Source organism: Lytechinus pictus, unplaced genomic scaffold, assembly GCF_037042905.1.
Source record: "Lytechinus pictus isolate F3 Inbred unplaced genomic scaffold, Lp3.0 scaffold_19, whole genome shotgun sequence".
Taxonomy (NCBI): Eukaryota; Metazoa; Echinodermata; class Echinoidea; order Temnopleuroida; family Toxopneustidae; genus Lytechinus; species Lytechinus pictus.
This window is the reverse complement of record NW_026974140.1, coordinates 9,975,969-9,990,406: the sequence shown is the minus strand read 5'-3', so window position 1 is coordinate 9,990,406 and position 14,438 is coordinate 9,975,969. Positions and strand designations below refer to the sequence as shown.

Sequence of the window (14,438 nt, the reverse complement as noted above, 5' to 3'; positions counted from 1 at the left end):
AGCCGGTAATGGTTCCATGAGCCTAAATTACAACAGGAGGGCTAAAGATATTCGTTCGACCCAACCCATTCGAATTTTTTTAATTTGATATTGCTGATTGACAAAAGTGTATGAATATGATTGAAAATCTAACACTGATTATAGAAATGGTAACTACTGAACTTCCTTTGCCCAAATTGGGAAGATATAAAATGACTTTGGAACCAATTTTTTGACTGGCGGAAGAATTAGGGCTATTTTACTGTTTCAGTTGATAAAGTTGATCCCATCATAGTTATCTTCATAAATGGCGATTCATTTTTAAAATGAGTTGGCTACGATACACTTCCCTGGTCAGATATGGAATGTTAGACATATAGTCTATCCAATGGTAGTAAACATTCGACCCTCTAATTTCACGTTTATTTTTTATGAATTTTTCAAAAGTGCCATTTTAACACACAAGTCTATGGGAATGCTTTACGCGCGTGACACATAATTAGTAATCCCGAGCCAGGACTGTGTGTTCATATACTAGTAGTCGGCGAAAAAAGATTTATGTGAAAGAGGCTCAGGACTAGACTACGATTCGTGTCATTATACACCCTGAAATGACACGAGGGGGACAACATGCCCCCCCCCCCCCTCCCATACACGCGAGATACAAGCGATCACAACCCAATTTAGAAGGTAAGAAGGCAGATTTGGATAAAATTATGTATGAAAACGAACAAACAACAACAAGATTTAAAAAATGTTTTTTTATCTTCACTCGAAAAGATTAACTCAATCAATGCATCGTTTTTAAATCGCAGTATTATTTTTTTCCATTTGGCAGGGTTCAATATTCACGAATTTTAAGTGCAATATTTTATTCTTTTCATTCATTCTGTGCTCGTCGCCGAATTCACGAAGTGGCACACGCGACCGTTGATGCGCGAAATCACTTTTCGAGATAAACGCGAATAAAGGTTTTTTACATTTTTAACTGCCCATTGCTATATGATTGTGAAGTTTAACAGAATGAAGAATGCACAGACCAAGAGCCAGGTATCTATTCCTGCCTTCCATGTTAAAAAGTTATTGCACATCAAATCTTGACATAATCGGTAATTCAAACACAAGCATGACAAGTGTTGTTTTGTGGAAAATATTACTTCAGCGTGCGTATAAACGGCGCGCCCCTGCGTACCATTTCGTGGATTATTTTACTAAGGATTTGAGGCTCGTGTCGTTTTTTTCACTCTAATTATTTCATTAATTAGAGCGAATTGGGTTCCAAATTTCGGTGAAATGATAGACCATAGAGTCTGACAGAGAATGCTAAAACTGAAATATACTTAAAATTGACTTTTCATGTGATTTTGGGATGTTGTGCCACTTCGTGGATTCAGCGTCAACATAGCATTACCATGACAATGAAAGTATACGCCTTCTCTTTCAACATATCCAAGTTCTCCCAGCAAGACAGCAAATCGTTCAACTGAAATGAAATGGACAACTCTTTCCAAGAACGTCTAATTACATTCTCTTGTTTAATTTTCAATTTTATTAAAAAGAAGCAGCTGAGTATAGAGAGTAAAATAGAAACATTAAAACAGTTTAAATCCTTTTCGACGATCGTGCGCGGAACAACAATAAATTTCCCCTGAGTACGCTGACAATTTTGGCGTACTCGGTATGCCCCAGTCTACAATACCGTACGCAGGCTCGGTGTTAAACCCAAGGTTTTGTTTTTCATCAACGGTAAAATGTGTTACAGCACTTCTTAACATACAACATAAACACCGAGCACGCCGAGGGGAATGTGAAAACAAATCATGTATATCTGTGTTGATATTTTGCTATTATTATTCATTTATATTCCGAATCATTATTTATTCATCCGATGTATAGTTTATCATTGGAATCGCTGGGAGAGGCCTTAACAATCCATGAAAAATTTAAGGTTTTACATAAGTTAAGCATGAAATTCAATATATTTGAATTTCTACAGTACAAACGCACTGTGGTCATTTAGTCGATAGTAAAATGTATTATAATAATTAGTTTTGAAAAAAAAAATATGCAGAAACAGAAAATACAAAATATATGCCTACTACTGACGGTATTTATCGTCTTGCGACCCTCTATTGGCATGATTGGACTTGTGTATACTTGATTATATAACTTAATACTTTACAATGTTCTTTACAAAGAAAATAAAGAAAATTCATGCATATTTGCGAATACAAATCCTTACTCATTATCTATTTAAAACAAAGTCACTGATTATCAATAAACACAAAATGGAACAGAAGTCTTACTTCGTTTAAAGTCAGCTGTCGGTAGTTGGCGATTTGCTAAGCTTTCATGAGCTTAACTTTTATTAGAATGTTGATCTATATCAGAATATTGTCCAAGGTTCTAGGGACCTATACTGTGTATATGATCAGTAGATTCTTGTCATGTACCAGTCTTTTCTTCATTATGCTCATTATGTTTATTATGTGCAGATCGGGTCTGGTCCGCTCCATTTTCCACATGGCAAGCACGCCCTCTGCGGTTGCCCTATGAGACTGTATCCGCCAGTGCACTGGAAGAATGTAGTGCTGCCCACCTCGAATCGTGTAGAGTTAGCCTTTGTGTGCTTGTCTGGCTCGCTGCAGCTCAGCGACCATCCATCTGTTAAACATAAAAGTGCAGGAAATCATAAACAGAGTAATAAAGAAAACTGAGCACAGTCTCTCACGTCCGATGAAATCAAAGTAAATTTAAGGATCATACAGAACATGAACATGAAAATCTTAAACAGATAACTACGAATACAATGGCTATTTAAAGAAGTCAGCAACCACAAAGGGGGAGGGGGTGTGGGTTATTAGGTACGATTAATAAATTGACCCCCCCAAAAAAAAAAAAATATATATATATGTATATATATATATATATATATATATATATATATGTATATATATATATATGTATATATATATATGTATATATATATATATATATATATATATATATATATATATATATATATATATATATATATATATATGTATATCTGTTGAGTTGGCCTCGCCTCATCTCATTATGTTTAATATTCACAACTCAACAGCGATTGGTAGAAGTAAACTTATCATATATATATATATATATATATATATATATATATATATATATATATATATATATATATTTATATATATATACATATTATACATGTATATATCATCATAAAAAAATATAAAACTTTGATGTGCTCGCTCAAGGCGCGAAGGATGCGTGTATACGGAATGTTATGTCGTGATATCTGTCTAATGGGGTGTTGCAAGAAACTTGCGATTGAACGCAAATCGAACGCAACTCCCAAAATTGAGCGTAAGTCCTCCGATTAAACGCAAATCTGCAATTGAACGCAAGTTACGTTCAATCCTGTTGCAAGAAGAAGTTGCGTTTGATCAATTGAACGTAGATCAAGCGCAAGCTTTGCAATTGATTGCAAATCGAACGTAACTTATGTAAGATTTTGGAGGATGCGCAAAATTTGCGTTCGATTTACGTTCAATTGATTGTCCATAGGCTTGTGTACTAAAAATTCTGCAAATTTTTTTTTTTTTGTATTTTGTTTTGAAAACTTGTGTAAATTATGCCATTTTCAATTTTCCACGGGTTTTTTTCAAGAAAAACTTGAAATAATGTTATTTTCAATCTTTATAGGCCTCTTCAGCAATTATGCCATTTCACACAATTTCAGTACATTCTCTCCTAATATCATTTTAAAGTGTGTCAATAACCAAAAATATTCTGCTCTTGTTATCAGAGGTCATGGAATATTCAAATTGTGATTTCTGAAATTATTTGTATGAAGAAATGTTGAAGAAATAATAACTCTCCATAGGCACAAAAGCCACTCTTTATTAAAAACACTTCATGCACTGGCAAATGCTCATCAATATTTCTGAGCGTTTGCAGTAAATACAACTCAGAATATGATTTGCAAGAGCACCAAATTGCTTAAATGCTTTCATTCATACATATCATAATGAATAACATGCCCAATTAAGTTATTTTAGTTTGATTTTCAAATAAAACATACATTTCAGGAGATTGCTACACTTCAAAATCTGAAGCTCTCTTGTTTCTCTCTCTTTAATCATGAGATTGCATCGTAGATATATATCACACTTGCATACAGGGATGAGGTCGAGGCTGATTCTTCCGAGTCATGAGGCAGCTTGAGAGAACTTCCCATAGATTCTGTACAGTGACTCGGACCAAGGCCAGCAAAATGTTGCCTCGAGGTCAGCATTGACTACATCCCTGCTTGGACTTGAAAAGATCCATTGATCTGTGCACAAAAAAGAACACTGCTCAAGACATTCATTATTGATGGACCTTTTATTTTCATTTTTCAATGTTTCTTGCTCTCGAGGAATTACTTCTGAGATTCAGTTATATGAAATAAAAATTTCATATCATCTTCATCAAGTGTTTCACCACAGAATGTCTTGTTTGAAATTGATGTGTCTCATGCAGAAGACCACAGTCCATAAGGTTGGCATGAAGAATCCATAGAAGTCCAGTCAGGAAAGCCACAATCGTCTCTGCTTGTAGGAACAAATCTGGTTTCCAGAAGCAGTTTAATTTGAGATAAATTTGGAGAGCTCCATGGAGTGAAGTTTTTAAATAAGCAACGCCCTCATTCTGAAGTCCACTCTTATAATGATGTTACTACAGACAGGAGCAGCTCTGAATTCAGTTCTGATAATCAACCTGTTCATAAAAAAATAATAATATGGGAAATAATGCAAACCCATAACTATACATAGCTTGGGTTAGTTCAAATTTTGTCCTTTCAGTGCAAGAACGCCCTTAGCAAAACATTTTTGTGCACCCATCGGTGCAGAAATGCCCCTATGTCTGCTGGTAAGGGCCTTGTTTGCACCCAAATGATGATATGATAGAGGGATAGTGGCTTACTCCTTAGACCATAGTAATTGGCAATTTGCCATGATGTAATCTAAAAAAGTGTGAACTGATTGTTTTTCCCCAAATAAAAGAATCATGGAAATTAAAATATGCAATATATTAAATCAATGAAAGCAAAATACACACTTTCATACAGTACACCTTGGATGAGCACAACCACCCCCTCCCCTTCCCCCATCAATGGGATGTCTTCATTGCTGAGAAGTCCAGTCAAGATAGAGATTTGTGTTAGCCTTTTTCATTTTGCATTATCCTTGGGTCAATGTGTACAGATTTCACCCCCATCCGCATTACGATCATGGTGAATTATTAATAATAATACAGTTTACATGTAACCTACCATTCAAGAGTTGATAAAATGAATCAATCAGCTGGTTGCAAGAACACACATTGTAGCAGACACAGTTATGGTGGTTCTGAGGTTCCAGACTTCTTTTTCATAACTGTAGTAAGCAATTAAAAGCAAAAAGCAAAGAGATAAAACATATTCATAAAATTAATATACAAGCTCAGTTGCCAGTGTGTTAATCATTATAGTAGTCCAAGGGTGTTTTGATTAAAGTCACTTCTGGCCTGGGGAGGGGCACTATATGGTTCCTCAGCCATGGGCGGCGCAATTAAAAAAATTATGAAATCATACCTTTTGCTTTAATTTACTAAAAAAGCTCGTAATAGAATGCCAAACTTTGGTGTACATATTCCTTTCTAGAGCAATCCTAACTTCTTTACTTTAACAAATCTGGTATCAAAATAAATTCCTTTCAATTCATGTTTTTTTTTAAATATTTTTTCTTAACTTCTTAAATTTTTTTTTTATTGTTATTTTCAAGACAAAGTTCATCAGTGACATTAAATTACTATTGTCAATAAAAAAAAATTACCCAGTTATGAATATTGACTTTTTACATGTAATCATGTTTTTGTCTGACATGTACTTAAACAAACATAATGTTGCAAAATTTCCTGACCCTGTACCTGGGAATGGCAAATTTAGTATCAAAAGTTGTGTGAGACTTGAAAGTAAAACGTCAGTCAGCGGTGCAGGAATACAATTTTGAGTGGCAGATTTATTCTGAAAAATGTCAAGGGGGACCATATGCCATATGCCCCCCCCCCCCGAGTATTGTGCTTGATGTAAAAGGATGTAAAAAAAAAATCATGATTATGCATTCAATATTAATAATGATGCATCATACGAGACACCCTTTAACTGAAAGCACCTGGAAAAGCATTGTAATCATCCATTTAACAATTTAAAGTGAAAAAAAATCTGTCATCTATATAGCACCTCATGTGCTTGCATAAAAATCAAGAGTCAGCTACATAGTAGCCCAGGGGGTAGGGGGGGGGGGTACTCACGAGATAAGGCATATGGGGATATGCCGCAGGAATGGGTCGCCTTTTTTGAAGAAATCCCTAAACATGGCGTATGGTTTTATGCTGGAAAATCCCTAAGCATGGCCCAATTTTTAGATAATGTCCTTAAATATGGGTCCATATTCTACTCCAATGTCTTAGGTGCAAATACAAAATGACCTTACATTTTGGGCGATAACCTTTTTTTTTTTGCTTGTCAAGTTTTTCCAGGCGAAAATGTGCCCCCCCCCCCCTTTTGGAAATCCTGGATCCGCCCCTGTAATGAATCCCTAATAATGGGTACCTTTTTAGCCAAAATGACCTGTAAATATGGGTATGGGTTTCGAACTTACAGCCGCACACCTTTGTCCAAACCAAATCTAAGTACGGTACCTCCCCCCGGCATAGTAGATCTACATATTGAATCTAAAAAATAAATGTATTTACATGTATATCTTTTTATATTTATATGAGATGGATATTAGAAATGTGACTCATACGGCACATCATTACAAATGAACGACACAAATACTGTCCTTGCAAAGAACCTCTTGTGCAATCTGCCTGTAAGAAATTTAAAAAGAGCCCTGGGCAAGAGCCCTGGGCAGGCAACATCCTATGTCAAAACTTCCCCAAGAATGTGGCAGATGTGGACAATAGATTCTGAAAAGTAGCCCAATACATGTAGACCCCCTATACCTTTGTTTCTTTTTCTTGTCTGACGAGATATACGGAGTCTGGAGAACCCCCCCCCCCCCCAAATAAAAAAAAAATAATAATAAATAATTTTTTTTTTATCCTCCAAAGACAAAAGTCGAAACAGCAAAATTTTCACTTTATCCCAGGCCAGGCCAAGGAAAGTCATAAAAAGGGAGGTTAACGGTAGACTACCTCGAGTGAAGTTCGTGCAGGCTCCACTCCACTTCACTACGCTCCACCTACCCGAACTTCGAGACCGTGAACTCTATCTGATATTCCGAGTGACAAAGGTGGGATTTTATGGGGGAAAATATAAAATTCATGCAACATCACGACCTTTAAAAACAATTGAATTTGCAACTATCTCACTAACGATATGTTATGGGCCAACGGTATCAAATAAGCGGCTAACACCCTTCCTAAAATCAGAAATTAGTTTAAAAATCACTTTTATATCGCGCTAACAAGAGGACATCGTATAGACAATGGGGTAATGTTCGAAAATTAGTCAATGCACTTTAGGTTTATATTGTGTAACATTGAATATAATCGTGGCGTGCCTGGGGATTAGCGACTAAATCTAGACATCACTTCAATCTGGATATATTTAACCTTGTCAGAAATTAGATGAAATAGAGCCATTGGACCTTTATCACCAGCCAAGGATTTTATTATTAGTATCAATTTAGACAAAAACGCACCTATATGCGTTTAGAAAGCACCAGTGAAAATAAATTATGATAGTCAGGGCCGTAGCTAGAGGGGGGGTATGGGGGGGTGTGACACCCCCCCAACATTCGTGGCAGTCGGCAAAATCATGTACCAGTTGGCAAAATTGAGGATAGGGGAGAAAAAGAAAGAAAGAGAGAGAGAGAGGGGGAGAGAGAGAAAGAAAGAAAGAAAGAAAGAAAAAAAGAAAGAAAGAAAGAAAGAAAGAAAGAAAGAAAGAAAGAAAGAAAGAAAGAAAGAAAGAAAGAAAGAAAGAAAGAAAGAAAGAAAGAAAGAAAGAAAGAAAGAAAGAAAGAAAGAAAGAAAGAAAGAAAGAAAGAAAGAAAGAAAGAAAGAAAGAAAAGGAAAGAAAAATAGGGGTACTAACTTCGAAGAAGGTTACGACTTTTAGAGTAAAGACAACCAATTGGCAAATCCAAGTCCATGTAGCCAGGCTTAGAGCCCTACTAGTCAGCAAAATACTAAGTACATAACAGATGGAGCTATAATAACACACAAAGTAAGCCCCCGATCCTCCCCCAATATGAACAAGCTTGTTAGTTTGCAAATTATACCACAATTATTGACGATTTAACAAACACATTAGTTTTGTAAAATCAAAGGCAAGACTAGGTACATAAATATTGGGTGGGATGAATTTCCAAGGTTTAAGTTGAATAATCAAAGCCAAAGAATAGTTGGCAAATTATAAAGTGGGCCTATTAAAGTGGCAGAACACTATACGCTCTACCAGTCAGCAAAGTGATGTGCAAGTACTGCCCCGTTTCAGATCTGAAAAGAACAGAACACAAGACTTAAAAAATGGTAACTCTGCAGTTGGCAAATTCATGAAGACAAGTCTACAACTTGTAGACTTGTCTACAAGTTTGCAGTTGGCAAAAAACACCAAAATTTTCTAAGTTATTTTTACTAAACTTTTTTTTTTTTAATGGTGTCAGAAGGTGCTTAGGATGGGGATGGGTGGGAGTGGGGGCAGGTTGGGGTTGCATCATTCCTGGTGCTCGCATTGTCTGACTAATGAGATATATAGTCCTGTTGTAGTTTAAGTCCATAAAGATTATGCACCAAACTATCTCCTCGCACTTCAAGTTATCATTGTTTTATGTAGTGACATATGCTTTTTTCATGACTATATACTTAAAGTGATTTAAGGCCTTAATAATACATTTCCAGTCTGTGCTTACGTTCGCATTGGTGTGGACCGATATAGATACCGGGCTGGTGTTAAATCACCGGCGTTTCTGCAGTGCACGAATTCCTAAAGACAGTCCTTAAAATGTCCCTTTTTCTGATCTAATTATAACAAATTTTCAGCTCGCGCTTCGCGCTCGCATTACTTAATTAGTGAAATAGTAAATTCCTACAAACAAGCCATAGAATGCCCCTCTTCAGGTCTGAATTTCAAAAATTGTCAGCTCGCGCTTCTCGCCCGCAATATTTCATTAGTAAAATACGTATCATGTTCATGATTACAATGACCACAAAAAGTGCTTCATGTGCCAGTGTAATTCTAACAAAATCAGCAAGCGCTTGGCGCTCGCATTAGATGACTATGATGAGATACGTACGCACTTCATAAATTCCAAAAGATAGTCCTGAAAATGTCCCTTTTTAGGGTTAAGTTATACAAAAAATTTCAGCTCGCGCTTCGCGCTCGCATTGTTTGTTTTGAAGACAGATACGTATCATGATTACAAAACTTTGCTTATAATGTCCCTTTTTAGGACTGAATACCAAACATTTTCAGCTCGCGCTTCGCGCTCGCATTATTTGATCACTAAGATACATATCCGTTTAATGGCACAGTCCTTAAAATGTCTCTATCAGGTCAGTATACCTGGCAATTGAGCGCGCTTCGCGCGCCCACTTAATGACTCTAAATTTTTGCTTGTGCCCCCTCCCCAATGCCGTGACCCACGGTACGCCACTGTTAGCAGTAGCATTCTTGAAATTTTAGTTGAGACATCTTGCACAGAAGGTCAATTAGAAATTAACAAATCTTTGATTTTGATATTATTAATGCATAGGGTATATCATTATATACTGCAAGTTAGCAACTACGGCACACTAGCCTTTCTCTTTTGATCAAAAATGTTTATTTTTAAAGTGCAAATATCTTTGTATAATTTACCTTAAAGTATTCACCAAATGCCACTAATTCAATTCTAAAAATTCAAAATCTTTTAGCAATTGATTATTGTAGGAGGGGGCACATCCCCCATCAGACTCCCCCTGTGCTCACGTTGGCGCTGTCTCGCCAAATTTAGTTGGCAAATTTAGCTGGTACACCCCCCCAACAAAATGCTTCTGGCTACGGCCCTGATGATAGTAGGCCTTAGGGGCACACAGTTTGCGTTTATTAGAGGGACCTTCAAAATCCAATAAACAATACTTTACGGACATTAGAATAGTAATGAAAGGTTGTAAATATGATTTATTTATTAATATCCGTTTTATGTCGCGTGTAGTTTTGCTTCGTTATGTAAGGCTGTAACCGTGTATTCCGCTTTGGGATGATACTCAGTAACGTGTAATGAATTATACCCTCGTACTATGAATATTTCATAAAAGGGGATGAAATTCGCTTTCTGCCCCATTCAAAATTCATTACACTCAAGATATTGTTTGATACGTCGACATATAACTGACTCCTAGAATTATTCAATTTTGGGTATGTTGGCTTTGGATCAATTCTTTGGAAACCACAACGTCTGTTGGTCTGACAGTGGTTTATTATCAGCTATTGTTTTATGAGATCAATATCAAAGCATTTTCACAGTGAATTATTTCGCGCCCCAATCAGGTTTCAACGGTCTGCCTTGACAGAATAATGCTACCACCGATTTCATTTACTAAGATTTTTTTTTTGCAAAGAATTGGAACAGTGACGGATAATTCACTTTGCGATTGAATAATAATGACAGTAATGACCACAAGAATATCATTTTCTGCTAAAGCTTGAAAAATATTCAACCCTATGTTTAATCATGAGACATTTCAAGGATAATAATTATGCATCACACTAAATGCAGCATTATCTGTTTCAATACATTAATGACATATAGTCTTGATACAATCTCCTCTGTCTATGCTCAGTAAATTCATTATCCTGATCACTACTGAGCTATCTATTCTTCTTTAACAAAAATATATCGTTTCAATAGCTGAAAGTTTGATTTTTTCTTAAATATATATAGGACCCTATACATCATTCCATTTGTCCCAATAATCATAATCATACGACCCCATCGATGTACCACCGCTATCACCATGATCACTTACTTTACACCAAGTTTCACTTCTTTTCCACGCTTCTATCAGTCTAAAAATGGGTGATTTAGAGCCAACATGAAGTTCCTCACACGTATAAATAATTCGCTGCCGATTTCAAAACATTGCATGCACGCGCGATACGGCAGTGAATTATTTATTTGTGTGAGGAACTTCATGTTAGCTCTAAATCACCCATTTTGAGACTGATAGAAGCATGGAAAAGTGAAACTTGGTGTAAGTAAGAATATTAGTTAGGCCTAATTGTTTTTAAAGATCGTGATGTTGCATGAATTTTATATTCCCCCCCCCCCATAAAATCCCACCTTTGCTTTGTCACTCGGAATATCAGATAGAGTTCAGTCTCGAAATTTCGGGTAGGTGGAGCGTAGTGTAGCGGTAGTGAAGTGGAGTAGGGCCTGCACGAACTTTGCTCGAGGTAACGTTAGACAGACTCTTAAAAAAAGAGAGACAAATGGAGAGGAATCTTTTTTTGTGAAAATGTCTAGACTGTAATGGAAGTCTAATTTCTATTTACTGGATGGCTATTCAACCGTTGAAACCACTCCTAGTACCAATGAGGTCCAAACATTAACATGTATGGACCTCATAGGCGACAATGCGTTAAAAACAGGTTAGAAGTCCTGCACCCAAGTATTTTTATGATATTAGTGATTATTACTCGAAAAATGCAAGCTTTGTCCTCATTTGTTTAGCATTTATTAAAAAATTACCCATTAACTATAAACCTACTCATATTTTAAATGTTATAAAATAAAGGGAAACTTACATTTGAGTCCTTTTTCGATCTTTTCTTGGCAGTCAGTCCGGTCCCGTCGAGTGCGATCAAAGCGGTACGAAGCTGATTTTCAGATCACGTGATACGAGTAGTCATCACCTGATCGATCGACTATCCTTTTTTAAAGACCGCAACAATTATAAATTTTATTATAAAATATATATAGAATAAATAATTGCATGATATTATATATATTTCTACAATTAAAAATATTTTGTGATATGAATTTAATATTTGACGTAAAAATCGCTATTTAGCAAAATATTTATTAAAAAATAAAAAATCAAACAAAATAAAAACGCCTTGGACACAGTGCAAAAAACCTAACAATTTGGCCGCGTTCTTAACAACTATCGTAAGGGGCGCTCTATTTATAAATAAAAAAGAATGTACAGCTGTCTACCGCGACGTGGTTTGTCGCAAGATTTGGGACAAATCCGTGGGAATTCTTGAGAAAATACATCAAAAGAACTGGTGAGTACCGATTAAACATTATCAAAGTAGTAAATAGGTTATACATAACTTGTAGATACATATTTTAAATTGATATTGATGCTTAGTTCCAAGCTAGGGCGGCCCAAATGTGCGTGAGTGGAGTCCCAGTTTATTAACACGGGTAAGTATTGGGGTGTCGCCTAGAGTGGTTGAAACCGATATAACTTAAAAAATCTTTTCAAATAGGAACAAAAATAATCTTTAAAGGTCATTTTCGATGTTTCATACATAATTAGAGCCTACACATTTACTTGCTTCTGGGTGATTTTTAACAGCACTGCACCGGCATCACTCTAGGCGACACCGCAATACTTACCCGTGTTAATAAAGTGGGACTCCGCTCACGCGCGTTTGGGCCTCCCTAGCTTAGAACTAAGCACTAATATCACCTTAAAAACTAAATCTACAAGGTATGTATAATCTATTTACAACTTTAATAATGTTTAATCGGTACTCACCGGTTCTTTTGATGTATTTTCTCAAGAATTCCCACGGATTTGTCTCAAATCTCGCGACAAACCACGTCGCCATAGACAGCTGCATATTCTTTTTTATTTATAAATAAAGCGCCCCTTACGATAGTTGTTAACAACGCGGCCAAATCGTTAGGTTTTTTGCACTGTGTCCAAGGCTTTTTTATTTTGTTTGATTTTTTATTTTTTAATAAATATTTTGTTCAATAGCGATTTTTACGTCAAATATTAAATTTATATCATAAAATATTTTTTAATTGTAGAAAAATACATAATATTATGCAATAATTTATTCTATATATATTTTATAATAAAATTTATAATTGTTGCGGTCTTTAAAAAGGATAGTCGATTGATCAGGTGATGACCACACGTATCACGTGATCTGAAAATCAGCTTCATACCGCTTTGATCGCACTCGACGGTGACCGGACTGACTGCCAAAAAAAGATCGAAAATGACTCAAATGTAAGTTTCCCTTTATTTTATTAAATTCAAATTAGGAATAGGAATATATTTAATGGGCAATCTTTTAATAAATGATAAACAAACGAGGACAAAACTCATATTTTGGGAGTAATATCATACTTGGGTGCAGGAAACAGTACGGTTAGAAGTTCTAACCTGTTTTTAACGCATTGTCGCCTATGAGGTCCATACATGCTAATGTTTGGACCTCATTGGTACTAGGAGTGCACCGGCATGACCGGCAATGACCTGCCGTGTTGTTGATACAACCGTGCATTACCGACACAAAAAGTCAAGTGTGGGACTGGGATTGAAATTGTACGGTAGAAAATTTGTTGAAGGTGAAATTTCGACCGGCGATAAAGATTTATTTTCACTTTTTTCAAAATAATTTTTTCCCTGGCATAGGTCTAAAATATATAAATCCTCTAAAAACATACATAATGGAGAAAGAATTGTCTGAAAAATGAATATTTTCTACTTACTCTCTTCCACAAACAGGATTGTTGCAAGCCATTATTTTGCTTTTTCGGCTAGTCTTGTGCTGCAGACAGTGGCGTACCTGGGATTTTTCACAGGGGGGGGGGGGGGCAAAACCGTCCGCCAAAAAATGTGACAAGCAAAAAAAAAAAAAAAAAAAAAAAAAAAAGGTTTTCAATCACAAATGAAGGATTTTGTACCAGAAAAAAATTTGACAAGCAAAAAAAAAAATTTCAAGCTCGTCAGGGGGGCAATAAAGGTCTTCAAGCTTGTCAGGGGGCAGGGATACGTCCTTTGCATGGGTTGTAGCTCGTCAGGGGGGCAGACTGCCCCCTCTGCCCCCCCCCCCCGTAGGTACGCTAGTGGCTGCAGACCCTGTTTACAGCTGCAAATCGTCTGCAGATCAGCTGCAACTTGCGTTCAATCGCAAGCCTTTTTCTTGCAACGCAAATTGGCGATTGATTGCTAGTTGCAGTCGATCGGAATCGGCTGCAAAGTTGCAGTCGATTTGCAATCAATTGCAACGTAACTTTCTTGCAACGCCCCATAAATCAAAATTGGGAGAGGTGTAGAACAAATTTTTTACTAATATAAACCTAACTAGCTTTTCAAGTTGAAAAATTATGTTTTAACGATAAACTTTATATCGGCCTGGCTGCGCAATTTTGTTGGTGATAAACTTATTTTTTCGGGGATAAATATAATTTTTCGAA

General features: G+C 36.2%; 1 long non-coding RNA gene across 1 annotated transcript; it reads right to left on the bottom strand.

The window, feature by feature from the left end:
- Positions 1-4,350: 4,350 nt before the first annotated feature.
- Positions 4,351-6,588, bottom strand: LOC135157700 (uncharacterized). The gene is made up of 2 exons (XR_010296668.1): positions 5,297-6,588; positions 4,351-4,740 (listed from the first exon to the last, which is right to left on the bottom strand). It is a non-coding gene; the product is annotated as an uncharacterized LOC135157700 (long non-coding RNA).
- Positions 6,589-14,438: the final 7,850 nt, after the last annotated feature.